Source organism: Podarcis pityusensis (assembly GCF_964106645.2).
Source record: "Podarcis pityusensis genome assembly, chromosome: 8".
Classification (NCBI taxonomy): domain Eukaryota; kingdom Metazoa; phylum Chordata; class Lepidosauria; order Squamata; family Lacertidae; genus Podarcis; species Podarcis pityusensis.
The window spans coordinates 34289270-34301498 of NC_138033.1; positions in this window are offsets into that span (position 1 = coordinate 34289270).

Consider the following 12229-nt stretch of genomic DNA (forward strand, 5'->3'; position numbering starts at 1 on the left):
AAGTGATTTCATGCTCTTTATTCAGCTCATAGTGGTGAGGAGGAATGAATAAATGTCCCCTCACAGTATCTGCTTTATATACATTATTTACACAATGGGCTGCACATGATTGGCTAATTCTGGAATTCTACTGTAAGCCAATCAGGTTGTGGATTCACTTCTATCTGGAGCAGGATTGGGTGGTTCCTGCCAACCAATCATACTGCTGCATTGTTCTAGGACCAATCAGACTGCTGCCTTTTGGATCCTATTGTTCTAGGACCAATCAGACTGCTACAGTTTGGATCCTATTCAACTCAGTACATAACACCCCTCCCCTCTAAGTTCCAGTCCTGCCCGGGAGGTCGCATTCATAGTCCTCAAGGTATGCCGGCGGCCTACGTGTGCGTTGTGGCCTGGGGTGTTCCCTGGTCCGGGCTCCGGGTTCTGGCTCGTGTTCCAAGGATGCTGGCTGTGATGCGGCTGTTTGGTCTGGTGCAACCGGCTCGCTCAGTCGTGGTTCTGGTTCCGGTGTCCTTTCGGCCTCACGGGTCCTCTCTGTATTTACTGATTCTGCCTCTCCTGCTGGCCCCTCCTGCTCTATGGGCCTCACTGCCCCGCTGTTCCCTTGGGACTCCTCTGACCTGTCCTCCTCCTGGTTTTCTCCCGGGAATCGTCGCCGTATCTGGTCGCAGTGGCGGCGCCAGCATTGCCCCCCATCCGTTAGCACCTCGTACGACACGGGGCCAGTGACCCTGGTGATTGTGGCGGGTACCCATGCTGGGCCTGCCCCAAAATTCTTTGCGTACACTGGGTCCTGGGCCTCGAAGGTCCGGGGGTTCCTGCCTTCCCCCACCACTATCTCATCCTGAGCTCTATCGGGGTGAAGGCGGTCCAATCTGATTGCAAGGCGCCGACCCATTAGTAGTTCAGCGGGGCTCCGGCCAGTCGTTGAGCTGGGGGTGCTGTGCTGTGCTAGAAGGAATGTGGCAAGGCGGTACTCCCAGTCCCCTTGCGTCATGCGGCGAAGGGTGTCCTTGGTGGTCCGCACCATGCGTTCTGCTTGGCCATTGGTGGCAGGGTGGAACGGCGCCGAACGGATGTGGCGGATGGCGTTCTGCGCTGTGAAGGTTTGGAATTCTCCTGACGTAAATGCAGTCCCGTTGTCTGAGACGAGAGTGTCAGGGAGCCCGTGGGTTGCAAACAGCCTGCGTAATACCCGGATGGCTGCGGACGTGGAAGTGGACGGTACCAGTGCGACTTCCAGCCATTTGGTGTAGGAGTCCACCACTATGAAGAATGTTTTCCCCTGAAAGGGGCCAGCGAAATCCACATGCAGGCGTGACCATGGTGCTCGGGCGGACTCCCAGGACTGGACTGGGGCCCTTGGGGGATCTGGGCGGGATTCTTGGCAGGCCTGGCAGTGTTTGACCCAGGCCTCTATCTCTCCATCGATCCCCGGCCACCACACATAACTCCTGGCAAGGGCCTTCATTCTTACTACCCCTGGATGTGTCTCGTGTAGGGCTGTGAGGACCCTTTTGCAGAGGGGCTGGGGAACAACGACTCTGCTTCCCCATAACAGGCACCCCTTGTGGGCCGACAGTTCATGTTTGCGGGTTGTGTAGCCGGCGAATTCTGGCCCGGGGCTGCTGCTGGGCCATCCCCTCCACACCCAGTCCAGGACCCGGGAGATGACCCTATCTTTCTTGGAATGGTGTGCAACTTCTTGTGCCTGAATGGGGCGGTCGGGAAGCAGCTCCAGGCTCATAACCTCTTGTGCAGGTGCTGGGTCAGGGCCTGTTTCCGGTAGTGGTAGCCTGCTGAGGGCGTCCGCATGGCCCATCGCCTTCCCAGGTCGGTGAATCAGTGCATACTGGTAGCTGGCAAGGAAAATTGACCACCTGAGGACGCGAGGAGACAGCACTTGGGGGGTCTGCTTTTCAGGGGCAAACAAGCCAAGCAACGGCTTGTGGTCAGTCACCACGGTGAAGGGCCGCCCGTACAAGAAATCATGGAATTTTTTTACTCCCTTTACGATTGCCAGACCCTCCTTGTCGATTTGCGAGTAGTTCCGCTCGGTTGTGTTGAGTGTCTGGGAAAAGTACGCCACCGGTACCTCTCTTCCATCCGGGAGTTGGTGCCCCAGGACAGCTCCAATGCCATAGGGTGAGGCGTCGCATGCTAGCACCACCGGCAGCCTCTCGTCGAAGTGTGCCAAGACCGAGTTTGAGACAAGCAAGTCCTTGACTGCCTGGAATGCGGCCTCCTGGCGCTGGCCCCACACCCAAGGGGCCCGCTTGTCCAGGAGTCTGTGTAGGGGCTCCGCTACCGCCGCCTTGTGGGGAAGGAAGGAATGGTAAAAGTTCAATAGCCCCAAGAAGGCCTGAAGTTCAGTCTTGCTCTTGGGCGCTGGGGCATCACAAATGGCCCGTACCTTGTCCCCAGTCGGGTGGACCCCTTCTGCGTCCACCATAAATCCCAGAAAGTCCACCTGAGGCACTCCTAGTAGACATTTTTCCCGCTTCACCTTGAGACCCGCCGTCTGGAAACGGTGCAGAACGGTGCGGAGGCGGTCCTCAAACTCCTCTGGTGTGGGGCCGGCAATCAACACATCATCGAAGAAGGGGGTGACGCCAGGAATCCCTTTAAGGAGAGAGTCCATTATATTCTGGAATATGCCTGGTGCCACGCTGACACCGAATTGCAGCCGCTTTACCCTGAACGCTCCTCTGTGCGTCACAATCGTCTGTGCCTCTGCTGTGGCCTCATCTACTGGCAGCTGTTGATATGCTTGGGCCAAGTCCAGCTTGCCAAAAATTTTCGACCCAGCCAGGGTGGCAAGGACATGGCTGACCACTGGCACTGGGTATGCGTGGGCCGTGAGGGCCTTGTTTATGGTACATTTGTAGTCTGCGCAGATGCGGACCGAACCATTAGGCTTGACGGGTGTGACGATTGGGGTTTCCCAGGGAGCATTAGGCACCGGCTCCAGCACTCCTTGCTCTACGAGTCGGTCCAATTCCTCGTCTATACGGGGTTTCAAGGCGAACGGGACCCGGCGGGCCTTGAGCCTGACCGGTCGTACTGCGGGGTCAAGCTGTAGCGCAATGGGGGGGCCCGTATACTGTCCCAATTTCCCATCGAAAACCCCTGGAAATTCCTTGCATATGGCGTCCACGTCCACTTGTAAGCTAGTGTGGTTCACCCCGGTGACAGCTAGCCCCAGTGGTCCAAACCATGCCAATCCCAGTAAGCTAATGTAGGGGCCCTTGACCACAAGCAAGTCCAGTTGCCGCGTCCGCCCTCGGTATTGCACCCTGAAGGTCCCCACCCCCATTGTGGGGACCTTACGTTTCTGGAAGTCCCGGAGGGTGAATGGGGCCGGCCTGAGTTTGGGACCCCCAGTGGGACACAGTTTCCTTAAGGTCCTTGCCGAGATTATGGATAGAGTTGAACCCGTGTCAAGCTCCATGCGGCATGGGGTCCCCTCTATCTGTACCTCTACATAAATTTTCTCTACGTTGGGGTGGGGCAACTGGTATACCTGGAAGTCCGTGAGCTCCGTCGAGTTGCCTTGGTGCGTTGGGCCCCGGGACCTGGGGCTCTTGGATTGGTCATCTGATGCCTGGTGTCGGGTGAGCCGAGCCCGACACACCCGGGCGATGTGTCCCGATTTTCTGCACTGCCTGCACTCTGCGTTGCGGAAACGGCAGGTCCTCCTCTCGTGACTCTCCCCGCAGCTTGCGCAGTTCCCTCCTTCTCGTCGAGGCAGCTGTGGTCTGTGCGCTGCTTGAGTGCGCTGCTGTACTCGGTGCACCTCCTCCCTGTCGGATCCTGAGTCGTCGGTGAGGTCTTCATGGTGGACCCTCGGTTGGGATGGCAGGCTCGGCCGTGCCTCTTGGGTCGACCTCTCGGCAGCTTCTGTTGCCAGGGCCTCCTCCAGAGCGACCTGGAACGTTAGGTCCTTCTTAGCGTAGAGGCGTCGTTGCAGCTTCTCATCCTTCAGGCCACCGACGAGGCGGTCACGAAGCATGTTCTCCAGCTCTGAGAAGTTGCAGAACCGGGCGGCTTGGCGGAGAGAGGTCACAAACCCAGTTATGGTTTCCCCAGGGGCTTGCCGCTTTGCGTAGAAGGCATTTCGACGAGCCACCACTGAGGGCTGCGGCGAAAAGTGCCCCTTCAGCTGTTCCATTATTGTTTTGTATGGAACAGTAGCGACGTCTTCAGGCGCAAGGAGAGCCCGGGCGATTTCAAACGTCTCCTCTCCGCAGACGCTGAAGAATATCGCCCTCTTCTTGGCGTCTTCTTCGTCGGTGACCCCTTTGGCTTCTAGGAGGAAGGTGAAACGGGAGGCGTACGCTTCCCAGTCTCCAGATGCTGGGTTGAATGGCGAGAAGCTGCTGTTGGCTGCCATTCTGAGTTCCTTGTGCCCCGGAGCTGAAGCCTGGATACACGGTGCGAGGCAGCGGTGCGGCAGTTGGCGGTGCTGCGGTGCTGTGTGTGGCAGTCAGCTCAGCGGGATCCCACCTTCGTCGCCAGTGAAATATACTCAGAGTCGCAAAGTGATTTCATGCTCTTTATTCAGCTCATAGTGGTGAGGAGGAATGAATAAATGTCCCCTCACAGTATCTGCTTTATATACATTATTTACACAATGGGCTGCACATGATTGGCTAATTCTGGAATTCTACTGTAAGCCAATCAGGTTGTGGATTCACTTCTATCTGGAGCAGGATTGGGTGGTTCCTGCCAACCAATCATACTGCTGCATTGTTCTAGGACCAATCAGACTGCTGCCTTTTGGATCCTATTGTTCTAGGACCAATCAGACTGCTACAGTTTGGATCCTATTCAACTCAGTACATAACAGGCAGGGTCTCCTGCTTTTGACAGGCCTCTCACTCCCCACCCTCTTCTTTCCATTGAATCACAAAATTGTATAACTGTAAGGGGTCCCAAGGGTCATCTACTCCAACCACCAGCAATGCAGGAATCACAGCTAAGGAATCTCTGACAGATGGAAATTGGACCTCTGCTTAAATACCTACAATGAAATAGAATCCACCACCTTCCGAGGGAGTCCATTCCACTGTCAAACAGCTCTTACCATCAGAAAGTTCTTCCTAATGTTTAGTAGGAATCTCCTTTCTTATCATTTGACTCTGTTGGTTTGGGTCCTACTCTCATGAGCAGCAGAAAACATGGGACAGCCATTCAGATATTTGAAGATGGCTATCCTATCACCTCTCAGTCTCCTCCTCTCCAAGCTAAACATAGCCAACTCCCTCAACCGTTCCTCATAAGGCTTAGTTTACAGACCCTTGGTCATCTTGGTCACCCTCTGGCACTGAGGCTATGGACCCATTAGCTGCTGAAAACACAGTGAGCTCTTCTCCTCCCACTATGTTTCAAGTCACATTTGCACATGGGGTGTACACACCAGAGACAGGGGTGGGGAAGGAGATGTCTTCACTTGAATCACATGACTTGTTTAGTTTCCCTGCCCCTGAGCCCACCAACTCCTATTCATGTAGCTGTTCTCTGCACTTGCATGATGGCTATTTGAACTGTATGCACTTCAGCTTAACCACGGCCTACTTTTCCAAGTGGGGTGGAAGCTGGTTTGAGGGGAAAGACATTGAATAGAAGTATTCCTCATGAACCACAATCAGTATCCATCCTGCAGTTCCTTGTCACATGTGAACACCTTCCAACACCAGTAGTGGGAGTGCACCAGAGCCAGAGTAGGTGGCAGTGTGTCTAGAGCCCCACTGTTAGTGATACCAGGAAGCCAGGGAGGAGTGGAAAGAAATAGGAATATCCATAGCGACATGTTAGATGAGACCAAGGTGGATCCTTTTAGTTCAACCAACACTGACTGGACAGGAAGCACCAGGCAGCTTCCTATATTCCTGAGTGCGACTGTTGGCCCTTCTAGCTCAGAACTACCTCCCCATTGACTCTCCTGGGTCTCAGGGAGCAGTCTTTCTTAGCCCTCCTGAACCTGGGACCTTCTGCGTGGAAAGGAGGTGGACCTCCACTGAACTACAGAGCTCCCAGATGCCTCTAGAACGCTCACAAACCAATGTAGACAGCTGGGGGATAGATAACTATCTGCCATTGTGTATCCCCAGCACCTGCCCCAGCACCTGCATTCAGAATGCCTCTGAACATGAAGGCTCCACTGAGCCATCACTGCTAACACCTTCAAACACATCAATTTATCTAATCTTTCAAAACTGCCATAGGGAGTGGCTGTGGGCAAGATTGGTTCTCTAGATGAGGGATCCTCAAAAGCTCAACTGGTGAGAAGAGTACCTGCTGTACTAGGTGGGCTTGCATGAGAAGAGGAGGTGGCTCCATGTCTGGCCCACAGCCCATACCTGCAAAACTGCTGCTGTTTTAGCCCTGTGACTCAGCAGACAGGATGCAGCTGATCTGAGCCCAGATGGAAGACAGACTGAGAGTCTCACGGAAGCTCTGTCTCACAAAAACAGAAAGAGGGAGACATATGGGGATCCTGGGGACCCCAAAGGGCCACCAGCTGCTCACATGCTTATCACACTACACTGTGCAAAGGGCTGGGTGTGGGGAGGCCCCATGGCCTCACTGCAACTGCATCTCTCTCATTGCACCAGCCAAGCTCCAGCTTTCACCTCCTTGCCTGTGCAGTCTCATTGGTTCCTCTCTGCTTGCTCAGCTGCCTTTGTAGAGATCATCTTCACAGAGCCTTCCTGGTGTTGCTTTTTCCCCAGTGCAGCTCCTGCCTGGTCTGGAATCAGACCTCCAAAGCTGGAGGGAAGATGTTGCTTCTGGAGTATTTTCCCTGCTCTCCCTAATCCTTCTGGTGAGTTGCTAATCCCACAAAAGCCTCTGGAGGAGGAAGGGCAGGACAGGGGGCTCTTTCATGTGGTCACTGCTCTCTGAGGCTTCTTGATCTGCATTCCCTCTGGGAGCTGCTACTGAGCTCCAGCAAGAGGGAAACATGGCGCCAAACCGCTCTAGGAGGCAGTGTGCATATTGGAGAGCAAGCCCCATTCAGCACAGTGGGACAAACTTTTGAGTAAACATGCATAGTATCGTACTGTCAGAGAAGTGATCTGGGACATTGGTCTAACTGCTTCTGTAGCTGTCGACTTGGCCAAGAGTCGACTACTGCATCAACCTTTTTTAAAACACAAAAGGTACCCTATTAAATGTTGCTGGACCATTTTTTCAGAAACATACATGTCTTTCTACGATTTCTCTCCACTTCCCTCCTTTGAAAGGCCTTGAATGATGCTGGCAAGGGTGTGGGGTGCATTGCTACTCAGGGGGATACACACAGTAGAGAAAATCAATAGATGGCGTGAAGATGACTGTCCCGGCACCAGGGTCTCTAGAAACACTGCCACAGCCCACTAATCAGGGACTCTGACAGCAACAACATTTCCCTGGGTCCCTCATTTAAGGAAGGTTTAGAGGGGGATGAAAAGGGTAAGAGCCTCTGGGCAAGTAGGTATGATTAAGAGCCATTTCCCTGAAATCATACCCACCTGCCCTACTCCAATACCACATGAATTCAGATGCAAGGCAATTAAAGGCATGGCTGCCACCAGCTTGAAGTTCACCTGCAAGTGGTTTACACTGACACTACTTGCATAAGGACATAAGAACGTAAAAATAAAATTCTGGCTCATCTAGTCCAGCATCCTGTCCTCATGGTGAACAACCATATGCCCCAAAGGGAAACAGGCAAGCAGGACCTGAACACAAGAGCACTCCCCTCCTGTTGTTTCCAGCAGCTGGCATTGAGAAGCATTGCTGTCTCCAACTGTGGAGGCAGAGCATAGCCATCATGGCTAGTAGCCATCAATAGCCGTTTCAACCATGATTTTGACACTCTTCTAAAGCCATTCAATTTGGTGGTCATCACTGCCTCCTGGAGGAGCGCCATACTTTTACGATGCGCCACGTTAAGACGTCCTTTCTTTGATCTGTCCTGAAGCTTCCTGCAATCAGCTTCATTGGCTGTCCACAAGTTCTAGTTCCATGTTCCGCCTCTTATGTGCCTTTTCTCTAAACCAATGACTGGGCATTTTAATGGAAGGCCAATGCAGGGAGGTGTTCCTATTCCCCTGCCCACTTTGGATACCCTGTTTTTAGCCCACCCCCACTTTTCTTTTTCTCAAAGCCCTTTCTCCAGCAAGTCCCAAGGTGTGGAGAGCGCAGCCTGTGTCCATGGCATAGGCCCAGCCACACAGCAAAGATGCCCAGCTCTTTCCCACCTTTGGAGAGGTGAGACTAAGCCCTGTGCCTCTGCCCTGCCATGCTGTGAGACAGCACTGGGATCATTTGCATCACAGCATCTTCCCCCTGCCTTCAGTGTTTTCTGTTTCAAGAACAGAGCCTGGCCCCTTCCAGAGGCAGCTGCCTGAGCCCAGATGGGGTCTGGAGCAATTTTCTCATTTAAAAGGAAATACTTTGGACGGCACCACTCTTTCTCCCCCTTGCCAGCACGTGTAGGGTTTCATAAAGGCTGAGTGGTAATAGGTTACAAATGTACCTATAATTTTTACATTTGTTTTCATCCAGGATTTTTGAAGTCTCCTCAGAATGTCAGCTGGGGCTTAGAGAAGGTCCCAAGTGTGAAACACACACACACACACACACACACCACTTTGCTATTTTGCCATCCAGCAGGGGGGTGGGAAATGCCTGCAAATTGTTCTCCCCTCATCTAGTGTTATGTATGACTCTTGTGGCTAGTAAAATTGGACTTTGGGCAAGACCTGGGAATGATTTAGATGATGCAATGCATGCTCAGGGTGCTGCTGATGTAACAGTGTCTTCTCCCAGGCTGCCTGTCCTCCTCACAAGGGCAGGAGCAGCTCCGTGGAAAGATGCCCTTTGTGTGGCTGGGAGCTGCCTTCACCTCTAAAGATTGCCCACCGCCAAATTCAAGGCTCATCTGGGGACCTCCTTTTGGACATGGATTATTCTAGTGGTGGGTGCTGGGAGATAGTATCATCAGCTGCAACAAGAGGCAGGTTCAGCCCTCAAGCCGCAGGCCCCGGCTGGGAGCAGAGCTGGGCGAGCTCCCTTGCCTCAAGCCCATGCCTCTCTATGGAAAGCTGACAAGTCCAATCAGGCCTTCTGATTAGGACTTCTTCAGGCAGTGCAGAGTTGAACTATGGAACTCACTCCCACAGGAAGCAGTGATAGTCACCAACCTAGACAGCTTTAAAAGAGGATAAGACACATCCACAGAGAGGGCTACTAGCCACAACGGCTGTGTGCTCCCTCCACAGACGGAGTAGCAATGCTTCTGAATGCCAATTGTTGGAAAATTCAGGAGGGTCTTCTTGTGATGGGGTTCGGCTTGCAGGTTTCCCAAGGGGGCATCTGGTTGGCCACTGCGAGACCAGGATACTAGACTAGGTGGACCATTAGCCTGAAGCAGCAGGTTCTTCTTATGTTCAACCTGTGGCTGGGGCACACATTACTGGTTTCAGATACAGCAAGGCTGCAATTTTTCTCAATTCACACCAAAGCTGGTTTGGGGGCAGGGGGAATTCATCAAAACACAGCCTTTCACAAGAAATCATAGGCTAGATATGGAGTGCAGCCAACACCATGGACACAGCACTTCCCAAACCTGCGTTGGGGATGCACTGGATGCAACCAGAGCCCGAGAATCACCGCCTGTGCAGCTTCAAAGCAAAGAAGTCTCTGTCTAGGAAGTGACTGACCCACTGCCCTGAGTGCCTGGAATATGGTGTGGCGCTCCAACCCCTGGAACCCTGCAGTGCCAGGAGGAGGAAGATGAGGACCTGAAAGCCTTCTGCCCCCCTATCCCCATCTGCCACAGTGCCCCCCTTCCCCTGGCTCCACTGTGGGGCCTGCCTGCCTGCCAACTGGCTCCTCCTTTCTTTCCACAGCTTGACACCCTGCGGGGAAGGCAGAACTTCTCACTCCTCAGCCAGACAGTGGTTTGGAGAGAGAGTGAAGAGCTGGTTCAAGGGATGTGGCTCCCCACAAGTGAGACATGGTGGAGACAGCTGTCAAGAAGAGTCAGCCACTGTGGGCACACCGACGCCCCACCCCCGCTGGCACCTTTCCCCCAACTCTGGCGTTCCTGTTGGCCATGAAGGGTATGAGGAGGGCCAGCTCAGGCTGAGCTTCTCAGAACTCAAAACTCAGTAGAGCAGCTGCTGAAAATGTCTCATCAGAAGGGGTCTCTAAGGCGCCAATGATGGTTGGCCCTTTTCTGTTCCTGCCAGGCAAACTGAAAGGGAGGAGTGGTCAGATGTGCTTCCACCAACACGCAGGATCGGGGAAGCCTAGAATCCTAGAACTGTAGAGTCGGACAGGACCCAGGGCGTCATTCAGTCCAACCCCCAGCAATGCAGGATGCACAGCTAAAGAAAGCTATTGGTGTGTCACTTCAGCAAAGACCAACAGCAGCTTTACACCTCTTATGGGAGCCTGGCACTGAGTGAAGCAGGAAAGAGGGGGTGATGAGGCGCCCCCTCCTCCCTTCTTGCCTCCTGCATATGGTTGGGCTTGGAGTAGATGCCTCCCCCCAAGGAAGCCCACACAGACATTCAAGTCACCATCTCAAGCCCTTGCCTGGCTGCCTCCAACAAAGGAGGTTTGGCAACAGGTAGCTAGCAAAAATGGGAGCCACCTGAAGCATCCCCATCCTTCAGAAAGGCTCATCTGACATCTCTGCTGTGGCTTTTTTGTGCCAGCTGAAGACCTTTTTATATTTATATTTTCTCAGGGCCTTTTAATCTTTTTAACGTTGACGTCTTTTATGACTCTGTGGGGTTCTGGAAGTTTTAAGACCTGCGAGTACTGCGGCCCTGCTGTGTTTGTTACATTTCTTTTCTCCTCTGATGAACGGCTTTTATGCCGTTCCGAGATTTAATGGCTACTGAGTAGTGTACAAAGGCAGCATATCAACCAACCAATCAATCAAAGCTGATGGCCCCAGAATCTGGGCTGGGCTGCATTTGGGAAAGGAAGGAGGCAGCCTGGAGTAGCCACAAGCCAAAGAACTGAGGGGGAGTTTTGCCCACTCCAAAGTCAGTGGCCACTGGCTGGTAGAAACTGACATCCCAGCCGGGCTCATGCTCACTTGCTCTTTCCCACTGATGCCTCCCTGTTGCTTCCTGGCTCTCTGCTGTAACTTGAGTGTCAGTAAGGGTGCTGGTGGCAGCAAGAGGATTCAACTTCACTGTCAGCCTCAACAAATCATGTTGGACTAAGACCTCGGAGGCCAGGCCTCAAACCTCCACTCAGCCATGAAGCTCACTGGGTGACCTTGGGGCCAGTCACAGTCTCTCAGCCTAACCTCCCTCACGGGGTTGTTGTGGGAAAAACTGGGGTGGGGAAAAACCATGTATGCCACTTTAAGCTCCTTGGGGAAGAAGGTGAGATATAAATTCAATAAATAAAATTTTGGCCTGGGCTTTTCGATCTCCACTCCTGCCATGCTGCCATATTCCCAAGAATCAAGCGTCCATCCCCATTTGTCAGGCCATCACTCACAACTGTGGGGAGACGCTGACATGCCCCAGACATTTCTTGTCATGCCTGGAAGTAGGGTTCTTTCCTTGGCCTCCTGCACCTGTTGCCCCCACAGCCCCCACCCCCTCTCTAAAGTGCTGGTGAGTCCATAAAACCTGCCATCTTCATCTGCTGACAACTGGGTGGGTAATTTATCACTCTGGAAAAATGCTTTGAGCCTATAAAAAGAGAGAAAGAAGCCCAAGCTGCCAAGTTCTGCAACATCTCAACAGACGCAGGTGTCTCCGCACCTGTTCTTCAGCCTTTGGAGCAGACAAAACAGGATTTGTTTCTCCTGGACACAAAGCAGAACAGGCCCTGAGGAAGAAGGGTGGGCAAGCTTCTTGGATGGCGTCATTGAGCACATCTTCCTGTGCTAGGCACGAAGATCACAAACCTCAGGGCAGGAGAGAGGTAGCCAAGCTCCACCTAGCAGACTTTGGGAGAGATTTGAGAGACGGGGCAGAACCGGGGGGGGGAGCCTCCAGGAACACCGGCTATCATCACAGGCAAAGGCCACATCACAGTCCAAGGCTCTTCCTTCCTCCATGGCAGTCTCTGTCTTCCACACAGCTCAGTGCAGTCACTCACACAGGGTCATCACATTTTCTCCTCCCAACAAACCTGCGATGTGGTTTCCTTGAGAGATAATGACTTGCCCTAGGTCAGTCATGGTTGGGTGGGGATTTGGTCC